At 47.8% G+C, this 14,470-nt stretch overlaps 1 protein-coding gene across 4 annotated transcripts in view; it reads left to right on the top strand.

The window, feature by feature from the left end:
- The first annotated feature begins 10,272 nt into the window (after window positions 1–10,272).
- The window catches only part of mon2 (Mon2 homolog, regulator of endosome-to-Golgi trafficking), a 318,335-nt gene continuing 314,137 nt past the window's right edge, over window positions 10,273–14,470 (top strand). For 2 of the 4 annotated variants that reach the window (XM_067082772.1, XM_067082770.1), the window contains exon 1: window positions 10,273–10,444. The gene's annotated coding sequence lies outside the window, so the exon portion shown is untranslated. The remainder of the gene's footprint in view (window positions 10,445–14,470) is intronic. The other 2 variants (XM_067082773.1, XM_067082771.1) reach the window with 1 other exon arrangement.

The raw sequence follows: 14,470 nt of genomic DNA, 5'->3' as shown, positions 1-14,470 counted from the left end.
ACAACTGTCCTACCCAATCAAGCTGTTCGAGGGGAGGCCTTACAGATAAAATCTTCCAATGAAGTAACTTCAAGGGGGAGATGGAAGATAGCAAGAAGAACCAGGGGTTCCAGAGCAGAACGAAGCCAGAGAAAGATCATTAGAGTCGCTAGTCACAAATACAAGAAGACGCAGTTCTTCCCCCTAGCTCCCGTGGTCCCAACCAGACTCTGACCACAGGCTGCTTAACCAGATTCTGTCCACAGCTACTTAACCATACCCCGACTGCAGGCTACTTAACCAGACATAAACTGAACTTCGACTAGCAAGAGTGGTTTTCAAGATAGTAAAACTGTAACCGTAATTGTAATTGTAATTAACTTTCATCATTAAAGTAAGAAGCTACCCATTTCGTCTCCATTACGCCTTTCTGAGAGATATAATTACATTTCATATATATCCCTTCTAAATAATAAACTCGTAAGCTGCTGACTACGGGAGGAGACGCTGTGGACAAGTACGTTGCTGACTTAGAAGAAAAACGCAGGTAAGAAGAGAACAACAATATGTCACACAAGTTATGAAAATAAACTTGTGCACGACAGTAGGACCCGAAGGGCGTGACGATGGCAGTTTGGAGGATGTCCTCCAGCACTACTGGGACCTGAAAATAAGATTTTAGTAGGTCCATTTGGGAGAATATCCTGGCCCCATGGAAAGAGGCCGTCAGGTCCTGCATGTTCGGCAGGGGGTAGTGGTCCGGTTCTGTTGCCAGGTTCAGCCTCCTGTAGTCACCGCAGGGCCTCCAGGTGCAATCCGCTTTCTGCACCATGTGAAGAGGGGAGGCCCACGGGCTGGGAGCCTTTTTGCATATGCCCATGCTTTCCATCTCTGTAAAGGTCTTTTTAGCCTCCTGAAGGCGCTGCGGGGTAAGCTGTCGGAACTTCGCATGCATCAGGGGGCCCTTCGTTTTGATATAGTGGTATATCCCATGTTTGGCAGGAGTCCCGGGCATCTGGCGGAGCTTGGGTTTGAAGACCTCTGGGAACTCCTTCAGGAGAGAACCATACTGATGGGGCATGATGGAACAGGTGGCGAGCTCACTGGGGCCGGGCGACAAGGGCAGGGACTGGCAGGACTGGGTGTCCAGCAGGTGTTTTCGGCCGACGTCGACTGCTGGACTGAAGTGGGCGAGGAAATCCGCCCCCGGGAATGGAGTCCTGACGTTCGCAATGATGAATTCCCAGCTGTACCTCCGGCTAAGGATGGAGATCGTAAGGAGCTTGGTGCCGCAGGAGAGGATGGGGGACCCGTTTGCAGCCGTCAGGCAGGTAGTCGGGTCCGGCGGTCATCTGCAGTCCTCTTTTGAAGGTGGAAACACCGAACGCATGGCTCCAGTGTCGACCAACATTATCCTGCCGGAGACTGCATCGCAGACGTAGAACCCTAATGGTAAGGGGCCCTTGGGTATTTTTGTTGTTGCTGCCACGACGGCCTATGACGTTGGCCGCCACCTCCTCCATTTTTTTGAAGGGAAGAAAGGGCAGGGGCTTTGCACTTCCGGGTGGCTCTCCCGAACCTCCGGTGGAAGTAGCATAGGCCCGGCCCCTCCCTCTTTTGCTGGTGGGACGACCTTTTCTGCTTAACAGAGTTGATGGGTTCTGTGGTGGGGTCCTCCGGTAGGAGGCAGTTGGCGGAGTGTGCGGGCATGGTCGCCCGCTTTACCGCCTTTGTGGAGTCTGTCAGCTGCTGCACCAATCTGATTAGGTCCTTGACCGGCAGGGTGTATGCGTCCGTGGTCTGCCCACTGACCTCCGGCAGTAGCTGCTGCAGGAAGATCTCCCTCGACAGACTGATTTCCTTGCGCCTGCCGTTGCTGTCAGTCTCAGGGAGGAGGAGGAGGTCCTGGAGGGCGTGCCACACTTCCAGGAGATTTCCCTCCTGCCGGGAGTTGAGGGCGAGGTCGAGGGTGCGGGCAGCTCTCTCGGAGACCGGTAGGGAGCAGGTCTCGACGAGAGTGGATTTCAGTTTTTGGAAGGTGGCGGGGACCGACGTCGTCATCAACCAAGGGGCGATCTTCTTATATATCTCCTCCGGGAGGGCATTAATGGCAATATCCGCCTTCAACATCTTGTCAGTTAGGCCTGCTAGAACCAAAACGCTGCATTCTCCCTGGTGAATGGTGGCAGCCTTATGTTAAGGGCCGTCTTTGGTTGGTCCGTCAGGGGGGGTCATCGCGTCGGGCAGCGGTACCGGTGTGGAGGTGCGCGTGGGAGGGGGTTGCGAGAGGGAGGTGTCTTCCTCCGAGGGGTTCGCGGTAATTTGTACGTGGTTGGGAATGTCTCCGTCCATGCTCTTTTTGCACTCTCACCTGGAGTGTGTGGGAACACTCACACCGTTACACGCTGGGAGAGCGTGCCATGTGGGTCCGCTAATGACGTTGATGACCTGCCAATGAGGGTCGGTTAACGCCTGAACGCTTTGTTAGAGCGCTGTAGTTAGTCCACTAGGGGCGTGGATTAGGTTCATTGGGCCAAGACTTAGTACCCGTTTGGGTCTGTTAATGGCTTCCGGGAACCACACCGTGGGTCACCACTGTGAGAGAGGTGCGAAATAATGAGCAGGAAGACAAGTGCTGCTGGTTTATCGATGAAAACGAGCTGCTTATAAAGTGGGATGCGAACGTCTGCATAGTTCGCAGAGACCGCTGGTACAAAGATTTACAGGTGACCCAAGGTCAAACTAGTTCCTTACAAAAACAGGACAGGTTCATACAGAGAACATAGTGATCAACAATGTCTGACATATAACATAAATAACTCGTTACTTGTACATAAAACATGATTGTTTAGAAAGACAACATGTATACAGTTTACAATTATGATGATTAATATATATTCCGATTGACCTTAGGTCGATGAAAAGGCACCACAGTGCAGTTTTTATAATGATGCTTTATTCTTCTGCTGCTTATTATTATTATTATTATTATTATTATTATTATTATTATTATTATTATTATTATTATTATTTCATCCTTTACATTTATGATTTTCAATTGCATTATTTACGTTCTTTCGTCTTTATTCCTTAGTAATTAATTTTCCTTACTGTATTCACCTATATATTGGAGAGTACCATAATTAAGTTAATTTAGCCCTAATGATAGTCACAAGTTCATGGCTGAGATAAATGCCGGTATAAAAGCAGATAAATTTTTGCATTCTCTTTCAAAACTTCAACCTTGAAGAACAGAAGAGGTATAGAAAATTGGAGAAGTGTTTGCTTAAGTAATACAGTAAGTGCTACATGTGTATTTGCATTTAGCGTGATATATATCTATATATATATATATATATATATATATATATATATATATATATATATATATATATATATATATATATATATATATTGTAAGAGCATCAGATCACCTCTCCATTCTTGTGTTTTGCTCTTCATATGTACATTAATCACGTCATATATATTAATTGTTATTATTTCAGATTCTTTATGTATCTCATTATGCATCATTGTATAGCCTTTCCGTCGATATATATATCTGCCTTTTACATGTTCTGTCTGTAACGCATTATGTTGTAAAGTCCCCGCTCAACGCGTTCTCTGTAGTGAGAATCCCGTTTTCTGTGGTGCCTTCACATTCGACCTGGGGTCGACCGAACACACATATTATTACCATAATTGTAAATTGTATATTTTATTGTCTTTTCAAATGATCATGCATTATGTACATGTAACGGAGTATTTTTGTAACACATCAGACATTATTAATCATTATGTTTTCTGTATGAACCTGTCCTGTTTTTATAGAGAAATAGTCTGACTTCAGGTCACCTGTAAATCTTTGTACTCACGGTCTCTTCGAAGTACACAGATGTCTGCACGCTGCTTTATAAGCAGATCGTCTTTCTGCTCATTATTTCACACCTCTCTCACAGTGGTGACCCCCGGAGTGGTTCCCAGAAGTCAATAACGGACCCAAACGGCGACTAAGTCTTGGCCCAATGAACCCGACCCACACCCCTAACGGACTAACTACGGCGCTCTAACAAAGCGTTCGGGCGTTACCGACCCTCATCAACAGGTCGCCAGCATCATTAGCGGACCCACACGGCACACTCCCAAGTGTGCATTGACACGAGTATTCCCTCACACTCCAAGTGAAAGCGCGAAATAAGCATGGATGCAGACATTCCCAGCCACATACAAATTACCACGAACTTCTCGGAGGCAGATGCCTCCCTCGCGCAACCCCCTCCCATGCACTCCTCCATGCCAGTACCTGCACCCCGCACGATGACCCCCCCGACAGACCAAACCAAAGGCAGCCCTCAGCATAAGGCTACAGCCATTCACCAGGGAGAACGCAGCGTCTCGGTTCTACAGGGTCGAGGGGCAATTCAGAATAGCAGGCCTGACTGACGAGGTGTTGAAGGCAGACATCACCATTAACGCCCTCCCAGAGGAGATATATAAGAAGATCACCCCTTGGTTGATGACGGCATTGGTCCCCGCCACCTTCCAAGAACTGAAATCCACTCTCATCGAGACCTGCTCCTTGCCGGTCTCTGAGAGAGCTGCCCGCGCCCTCGACCTCCCCCTCAACCCCTGTCAGCAGGGAAACCTCTTGGAAACGTGGCATGCCCTCCAGGACCTCTTCCTCTCCGAGACTGACAGCAGCAGCAGGCACAAAGAAATCAGCCTGTCGAGGGAGGTCTTCCTGCGGCAGCTACTGCCGGAGGTCCGTGGGCAGATCACAGATGCGTACACCCTGCCAGTCGAGGACCTGATCAGGGTGGCGCAGCAGCTGACGGATTCCACGAAGGTGGCAAAGCGGGCATCCATGCTCACACACCCCATCAACTGCCTCCAGGCGGAGGACCCCACCATGGAGGCTGTCAACGTCATTGAACAGAAAAGGCCATCCCACCAGCAGAAGAAGGAGGGGCCGGGGCTTTGCTATTACCACCAGACATTTGGGAGAGCTGCCCGGAGATGCGAAGCCCCTGACTTTTCTTCCCTTCAAAAAACGGAGGAGGCAGCGGCCACCCACACAGGCCGCCGAGGCAGCAGCAACTGAAACACCAATTAGGTTTTTACGTCCGTGACACCGTCTCCAGCAGGATGATGTTGGTTGACACTGGAGCCATGCAGTCAGTGTTCGTGCCTTCAAGAGAGGACCGCAGACGTCCGCCGGACCCGACTGCCTCCCTGACGGCTGCCAACGGGTCCCCCATCCTCTCCTGTGGCACCAAGCTCCTATCGATCTCCATCCTTGGCTGGAGATAAAAATGGAAATTCATCGTCCCCGACGTTAGGACCCCACTCCTGGGGGCGGACTTCCTCGCCCACTTCGGAATGGCAGTCAACATCGGCCGCAAACGCCTGCCGGACACCGAGTCCTGCCAGTCTCTGCCCTTGTCGCCGGGCCCCAGGGAGCCCGCCATCTGTTCCGTTGCGCCCCACCAGTATGGTTCCCTTCTGAAGGAATTCCCAGAAGTCTTCAAACCTGAGCTTCGCCAGGCACCTGGGGCTCCTGCCAAACACGGGATATACCATCACGTCAAAACAATGTACGTGAAGTTCTGACGGCTTACCCTGCAGTGCCTTCAGGAGGCCAAAAAGGCCTTCGTTGAGATGGAAAGGATAGGTGTATGCAGAAAGGCTCCCAGCCCGTGGGCCTTCCCCCTTCACATGGTGCAGAAAGCGGACGGCACCTGGAGACCCTGCGGCGACTACAGGCGGCTCAGCCTTGCTACAGAACCTGACCACTACCCCCTGCCAAACATGCTGGACCTAACAGCCTCCTTCCACGGGGCCAAAATATTCTTAAAGTTGGGTCTTTTAAAATCATATTTTCAGGTACCAGTAGCGCCAGAAGGCATCCTCAAAACCGCCATCGTCACGCCCTTCGGGTCCTATGTCTTCGCCTTCTCCACCTCGGCCTGAGGAATGAGGGAGCTACCTTCCAGAGGTTGATGGACAACTTCCTGGGGGACCTTGACTTCTGCGTCTGCTACGTCGACAATATCCTAATCTTTTCCAGATCCCAAAAGGAACACCTGTGGCAAATCCGGAAGGTCCTACAGCACCTGCCTGAAAGTGGCCTCGTCGTCAGGTTCGACAAGTGCACCTTCGGCGTCGAGAAGGTGGAATTCCTGGGCCACGAGATATCCCAGGGAGCATCCGCCCAATGTCTTCGAAGGTCGAGGCTGTCGAGAAGTTCCCCACCCCTACCTCCATCAGGGCCGTACAAGAATTCCTTGGAATGGCCAACTACTACAGGAGATTCATCCCTGGGATCGCGCACACCATGGCCCCCCTGACGGAGGTCCTCAAGGGTCATCCAAAGACCTTAGCGTGGGGCCCCGACCAGCAGAAGGCCTTCCTCCTGATGAAGGCTGCCCTCGCCAAGGCAACACCTTTGGCCTACCAGGACCCAACACTCCCCTCCAGATGACGACGGATGGCAGCAACATCGCTTGCGGAGCTGTCCTGGAACAAGTCATCAGCAGGACCCCTCAGCCCATCGCCTTCTTCATCAGGAGGCTCAGCCCCACTGAGTCCTGCTACAGCATCTTCGACCGGGAACTCTTTGCAGTATACCAGGCAGTACGGCACTTCAAGTTCCTTCTGGAGGGGACACCCTTCACAATTTGGACTGACCACCAGCCGCTGGTCCACGCCTTCACGAAGCTAGGGGACACATGGTCCTCTAGGCAGCAGCGGCACCTCGCGGCCGTTGCGGAGTTCATCTGCACCATCAAATACCTCCCCGGCAGGAAGAACCCAGTAGCTGACGCCCTCTCGAGGATCGAGATTGACGCAGTGCAGCTCGGGATCGACTACGAGGACCTCACCTGCAAACAGGTTGCCGACCCAGAGACCCCGGCCTACTGCACAGCCATCACGTTGCTGAAGTGGAAGTGCCCCTCGGCTCGTGAGAGTCAACACTGCTCAGCGATGTTAGCACTGGACGCACCCACCCCCTGGTGCCCACCTCCAGACGTCGCCTGGTCTTCGACGTCATCCACGGCCTATCCCACCCCTCCGGGAGGACAACGGTCAGGCTACTGATGGAGAAGTTCGTCTGGTACGGCATATGGAAGGACGCAACAGCCTGGGCAAGGCAATGTATGCAGTGTCGGGCCAGCAAAGTAGGACGGCACACCGAATCTGGGGTGGGCGAAATTCCCCAGCCAAAGAGACGCTTCAGGCACATCCACATCGACGTAGTGGGTCCTCTTCCCCCATCAGGAGAAGCCAGATACCTTCTAACAGTCGTTGACCGCTCAACTAGGTGGCCCAAAGCTACCCTCATGGAAGAAGCCACCTCCAGTGCGTGTGCGGAAGCCCTCCTCTCCTGCTGGATCAGCCAGTTCGGTGTCCCGGACCACCCAACAACAGACAGAGGACCCGCTTTCCTGTCCGAGCTGTGGACCGCCCTGGCACACCTAATGGGGACCACTCATCACAGCACCACCACCTACAACCCTGCAGCCAACAGAATGGTGGAAAGGTTCCACAGGTCTCTAAAAGGGTCCCTCATGGCTCGTTGCTCCTCCGAGAATTGGAAGCACCAGCTGCCCTGGGTCCTCCTCGGATTAAGAACTGCCCCCAGAGCCAACGGCGACCCCTCCTCAGCAGAAAAAGTCTACGGGGAGACCCTGGTAGTCCCAGGGGAACTCGTCACAGAAGACAGTGACGACATAGCAACGCAGAGGCTCCATGACAGGGTTGGGAAGTTCGCCCCTGCCAGAGGACTTTCACCGACAGGATGTCCCCTTTCATGCCTTCCGGGCTGTCCTCCGCCACCCACGCCTTCGTCAGGGACGACGCCATGCGCCCACCCTTATCCAGACCCTACAGAGGACCTTTCCTTGTACTGGGTAGCAGTCCATGGGCGGGAAGACTGGATATCTGTAGACCGCCTCAAGCCCACATTCCTGGAGGAGGACATCGGAGGCAGTTCCCAAAGCTTCCCACAGGGTGTCGCAACCCCTTGGACAGCCCCATGTGCAGGAAAACGGCATGGGCATCCCTGGGAAACCCAGAAAACAGGCAGGAAGGCACCCCAACACACCACTCCATAGGATGCCGGGGAAGGCGACCACCCCCTCCAGTTGACATCGAGAAAGCAGGGCCCCCTACGTTGCCCCAGCAGATACCTGCTTTGATCAGACGTTACCTACGTCTTTGGGGGGAGTATTGTAAAGTCCCCACTCAACACGTTCTCTGTAGTGAACATTCCGTTTTCTGCGGTGCCTTCACATTTGACCTGGGGTCGACCGAACACATATTACCATAATTGTAAATTGTATATTTTTTGTCTTTTCAAATGATCATGCATTATGTATATGTAACAGAGTATTTTTGTAACACATCAGACATTATTAATCATTATGTTTTCTGTATGTACCTGTCCTGTTTGGCCAATTTAAAAGTTGTCACAAGACTTACATGGAATTTTATGTACACACCCTTTAGTATTGTCAGGGGAGTTCTTGATAAGTACATTTTTCATTGTTTTATTGTTCTTAAATGCGACTTCAACACCTAAATTCTTAAGAAGATGGGGGATATCTTTCATATTATTATTATAAGGCAGTACAAGCAAATTTTTTGTGTTGTAAGGTTCTTTTTGGTTTTGATACATAGTCTTTTTTGCCGCTGCAAGTGCACTGTTTAATATACTGTCCAGGTATTTCAATCTCTTGCCTGCATTCCTAATCTTATCTATTTCCTCATCAATAAATTCAGGGGTACATACCCGTAATGCCCTTAAAAACGAGGAAAGCACTGGAAAAAAGAATTGAACAGCTTAAGAAATGTGTGAGATATGCACAGGGGAACAGTGGTATTTTTTATACATGTTAGTGAGAACAATCATGCTATCAACTGGGAAGGGGCAAAAAGGATTGTATATTCTAATAATGCACTGGAAAGGAATATCATTGAATCTAGCTTTATAAAAGAAAGTTACGACCATAATATGAATATCAGTCAAGGGATGTATAAACTTGATCCTTTAATATCAAAAGAAATTTGTAAATTATTTAAATTTTAAGGCAGGCAGTAGAGATGTATGAATATAGGATTATCATATTTGTAAACACGGTACAGAGGCAGTAGTACTAATGAGTTTCCAAACTCCGCCTCCCTGACACCTGTCAGGTGTGGATCTGAGGTCGCCTAAGGTCGGTATGTTTATCAGTATTGTCCCCTGAGAGTATATTGTGATTTTAGCCAAATGAGTTTTGAAGGCCACTCCTACCTCGGCACCGGTCGGTGGGTGGATATGTAGTCTCTAACGGTTGTGTGTGTTCGTCAGTACTGTTCCTGTAGTATATATATTTGTGGCTTCTTATACTCTGTATCAGTCCTTCGTCAGTGGCTTGGAAATAAAGTCGAAACCTGTCAGGACCTACACCCGTCTCTTATTTTTCACCTGTGGTAATGTGTGATAAATGAATCACGTACAAAAGTTATAATAATCATATATATATATATATATATATATATATATATATATATATATATATATATATATATATATATATATACATACACATATACACGTGTGTGTATGTATGTATGCGCCTATCTATCCATCTATATATATGAATTATATATATATATATATATATATATATATATATATATATATATATATATATATATATATATATATATATATATATATATATATATATATATATATATGTGTGTGTGTGTGTGTGTGTGTGTGTGTGTGTGTGTGTGTGTGTGTGTTTCATGCTTTTATAAAGAGCTCTGGATATTTAGCACATCGTCCTTGAAAGATTTCACCACAGACCCGCTACGTTGAAGTTATTTTGATAAACTTTCTCAGTTGACTTAGTTATGAGAAACTCTTCAGGTATAAGAAATTTCCCTATATATATATATATATATATATATATATATATATATATATATATATATATATATATATATATATATATAATCTGGAAGAAAACGCGTTTGTGAAACTGAAAACATATTAGATCTTTAGTGAATGCACTAAAACATACATAGTTCGAGGATTATAAAATGTCAACATCTTTTCTCAAGTTTCCCTTGGGTCAGATTTTATCAATGAATGTCAGGCGATGATGACAAGTGACACTGTCTGAATGCTAGTACTTCGATCCTCTGTCCATCGCGTAAGCATAATACGGGAGTTTCGACTGTCATTTGTTTACCCGTATAGAGGCCTTGATCCTCTACTTCAGATGTAAACAAAAATAGTATATCGTCTATAGTTGACACCGCCGAAGAGAACCTGCCAACTCAGCTGTCGTCATTTGTGTTTTGCGATGGAATGCTTGACTGGACTTTATTATCCATCAAAATGAGAAGAAGTGACCCACTGGCCTCTTGGAATTTGTGTCCTATGTAATGGATGACCTCGTTTTGATAGAAGGTATGTTCATATATTGTTTCCGAGAGGCCCTGCCTGCCTGCACCCTGCCTGCCTTCCACTGATGAATGCTTAGCGTAGACCAGACCTCGCTAGCCTGAACCAGTCTTGGGGAAGCAGCGCAAATCTTATCTTATTGCACCTGGTTTTCGGTTCATGAGCATATTTGAAATGTTGACGGATAGCCTAGGCTAGTTCACAGTCACCAGCAGGCTGTCGGGTACGTTTGCAGACTGACAGCCAAATGTCATTGGGAGAAGGAAACGGAGTGAAACTGTGACAGTCAAATGTCACTGGGAGAAGGAAACGGAGTGAAACTGTGACAGTCAAATGTCACTGGGAGAAGGAAACGGAGTGAAACTGTGACAGTCAAATGTCATTGGGAGAAGGAAACGGAGTGAAACTGTGACAGTCAAATGTCACTGGGAGAAGGAAACGGAGTGAAACTGTGACAGCCAAATGTCATTGGGAGAAGGAAACGGAGTGAAACTGTGACAGTCAAATGTCATTGGGAGAAGGAAACGGAGTGAAACTGTGACAGTCAAATGTCATTGGGAGAAGGAAACGGAGTGAAACTGTGACAGTCAAATGTCATTGGGAGAAGGAAACGGAGTGAAACCCTGTAATGTTGTTGCTTTTCTTTGTTGTGGGAATGCTAACCCACAAACAGATATATAGTAAAAGGCACCAATTTCAGAAGTCTGACACTGGCTACATTTGTTATCCTACATAAATAGATAAAATTCTATTAGTTGCTAATATAGAATAATACCACATAAAATAGGGGGGTTTACTGGTTACAATTTTGCCGTATTAGTTATGGAGGGACCGGGGGGTTGGTATTGTCATACCTTATAAGGCATAATTTGATATAGAGCTCTTTTCAAAAATGTAGGTTACAATTTCATATCGTGTATTGGCAACTTATAAAATAATACCCATAAATATACCGTATAGAACTATATAGTAGCTCTGCGGCAGCAACGGCACTATAACTTGACTTTTTCTACAGTTTTTTGGTTGCTAATTATGAATTTACCTTTAATTTTTGGCACTCGAGCGTAATTAACCTGTAATTAACCCCTGAAGTTCATCCAACAAGGTTGGGGACCCGATGGAAAGCGGGGTTATGGGTGGGGTATACCCCGGGGACAGGTGATCTGCTCCCTCCCAACCAACAAGCTAGGGGACCCGATGGGAATGCAGGGTTCTGGGTGGGGCATACCCCCGGGAGAGTGTTATTTGGCTATGTAATGGCTCACCCACACGTTTCTACCCTACAATTTAGGGTACGGTACCCCTAGGGAAAGCAGGGTTGTGGGTGGCATAGAGGATGAGGCATGAGAAACCGGCCAAAATTTACTTTTTACGGCACCCCAGACACGAGAAACCGCTAAATAAACAGAGAACAAACAAGAGCATTCACTGAGCCTACACAAAGGCAACCCCTCCCATTACTACTATCCTCCCGAACATTTATTGGGGAGCCATTAGTTCATCCCTCACTCCCTTACTGAGGAAACTCAGAGTTTGGGGACCTAACCCCCTCCCAACACTTATCTAACCAATCACGTTGCACTGTTATCCCCCCACTGAGGAAAACCCTCTAAACGTTGCCATTCAAAGTTGCTAACACGCCCCCCTCCTTGGCGGGCTGTCCTTTTTCCAGGGTTCACATACGCGTCCTGCACATGACAGGGCACTGGTACGTCTGTTTTGAACGGTTCATATTTTGTCCGGCAAGTGCAATAACTTGTTAATCTGTTATCCCTACGCATGAATCTAACGCACCCTGCATGCAATCCTCCCAAACTATAAGTTAACACAGCAAAGAAAAGAACACATATACGCTTTTGAGTTTATTCTTGTAAGTTTCAGCGTTCTTGGTTGCACTTACCTGCAACTGTTGCAACACAGGTAAACCCCCCCCCGGACCAGTACTGAACACGGTGCAGGGAGATTATATCCCCCCGAACGTACTGCTAAACTCAGCGAAATGCATTTACCCCGCCAGCCCAGTATTAAACTCAGCGAAAGTGTATCTGTACCCCAAAAAAAAAAAAGTTTCCCTGCACACATTTTTTGCACGACAGCATCGTTTCTCTGTTTCCCTATCATAACCAGCGGGATTCCATTTCCCCAAACCCATTACTAAACATGGCGAAATGTATTTAACCCGCCAACCCAGTACTAAACACAGCAAAAGCGTATCTGTACCCCAAAAGATACATTTTGCCCAGCTGCATTTTTCTCAAGCATTTATGGTTTCTTTGCTTTATTGTCATAACCACCGCAAAGCTTTTTCAACAAAACCATTCCTGTTACTGTCGCGTAAGTTTCCTCCTTCCCCCTCAAATACCTCGTGCAAACCCTTCCACCCAACACCTAAATGCGCCAAAACCCCCACTTCCCACCCCCTCTTGACCCACCACAGCCCTTATCTGCTACCCATTCTTACGCCTTAAAACATTCAGATTTTGCGTTTCTTGTTCAGTGCAGTGGCTGAATCCCTTCCGTCAGCATCGCATTCGTCTGAGCCCATAACTTGGCACACCCCCCAGTGTCTTGCGCTAACTGCCATGTCAGTTACTGCAACTTTTCTGCCTACGGCTTAGGTTAATCAAGCTTTGTCAGGAGGAAGTACAATTTTGTAGGCTACCTGGCTGAAGCCTATATTATCTGCAAATTGTTTTTTCCTGCCAGGTTGCTCCTGCCAGCCAGCTTTAAGTGCCTTCCCGCTCTTGTTTTCACCTTGGAAGCTGTTTTTTCTCCACTTTTACTGCTTCTGGTAAAGTTGGTGAAGTTGGTTTTTTGTCGGCCACACACTTTGTCCCCGTCCCCCTTACCGGGCAGTGTTTCCTCCCTCCCCCCACCCCCAGGGTTACGCTTCTACCCGCACTCGTTCCCGATGAGTTTCCCGCTTGCGCAACCTAGCTCCCACCCCTTTCTTGCACCGCTCCCCACTTACCCCCGCTTTTGGGGCACTTGAGGAAATTTCTCCCTCCCTGCCTCTTACCCCCCACCCTTTCAGCCGCTCCCTCCCTTTTGTGTATGGCTCCCTCTCGTTTTCCCCTTCAGCCAGCGCCACGTAACGTAAACATGTCCGCTCCACTTCCCTGTTTTCCCCCACCCAGAACCCCGGATTCCCACAGTTCCCCCTTACTGTTGAATAGAGTTTGGGGGCAAATGACACTTGGCTGCCAACAAACAAACTTGCCTCTGTTATCAGAAGCCGTAAAAGTGGAGAAAAAACCAGTTTCCTAGGTAAAAACAGGCTGGAGCTGATAAATAGAATTACCAAATATTTTGTGCCATTAGCTTGCTGTTTCTGAATTGATTGTTAAAATGAAGGTAAATTTTATACATTAATACCCGCCCACGGTAGATCTAGTAGTAGCTCTGCGGCGGTGATTTCCTTCTAACTTAACTTTTTCTACAGTTTTTTGGTTGCTAATTATGGATTTACCTTCAATTTTTGTCGCACAATTGTAATTAGCCTGTAATTAAGCACAGAACTTCAACCAACAAGCTAGGGAACCCGATGGGAAAGCAGGGTTATGGGTGGGGTATACCTCCGGGACAGGGTAATTTGCTCCCCCACTTGTTACTACCCTACAATTTAGGGGACCCCTAGGGAAAGCGGGGTTATGGGTGGGGTAGACCGCGGGGGATGAGAAGACGGCCAAAATCTACTGTTTACAACATTACAGAGACGAAAAACCCTTACACAAACAAACAGCAGGAACAAAGGTAGCCGTTACAAAGACAAACTTTAACTACTACCGCTATTTTAAATGTTGCTATGCATGCACAGTCTTTTAGGGGAGCTTTTGGTACACAGGCCGGCCCTTTACTGAGAAAAAAGGGGGGCCAGGGGGTGGGGGGGAATAATGTTCGTTTCCAGCCCTTCTAAAGTTTCAGTTTTGCCAAATGCATTTAGGACATTTGAGTACCCAGGGGCTAGTACTGAACACAGCAAAATACATTTGAACCCCCAGGTGCCAGTACTAAACACGTCAAAATACATTT

The sequence above is a fragment of the Macrobrachium rosenbergii genome, chromosome 39, assembly GCF_040412425.1.
Source record: "Macrobrachium rosenbergii isolate ZJJX-2024 chromosome 39, ASM4041242v1, whole genome shotgun sequence".
NCBI lineage: Eukaryota > Metazoa > Arthropoda > Malacostraca > Decapoda > Palaemonidae > Macrobrachium > Macrobrachium rosenbergii.
Note: the sequence above shows the minus strand (reverse complement) of the source record. Positions and strands in the feature narration are given on the sequence as shown.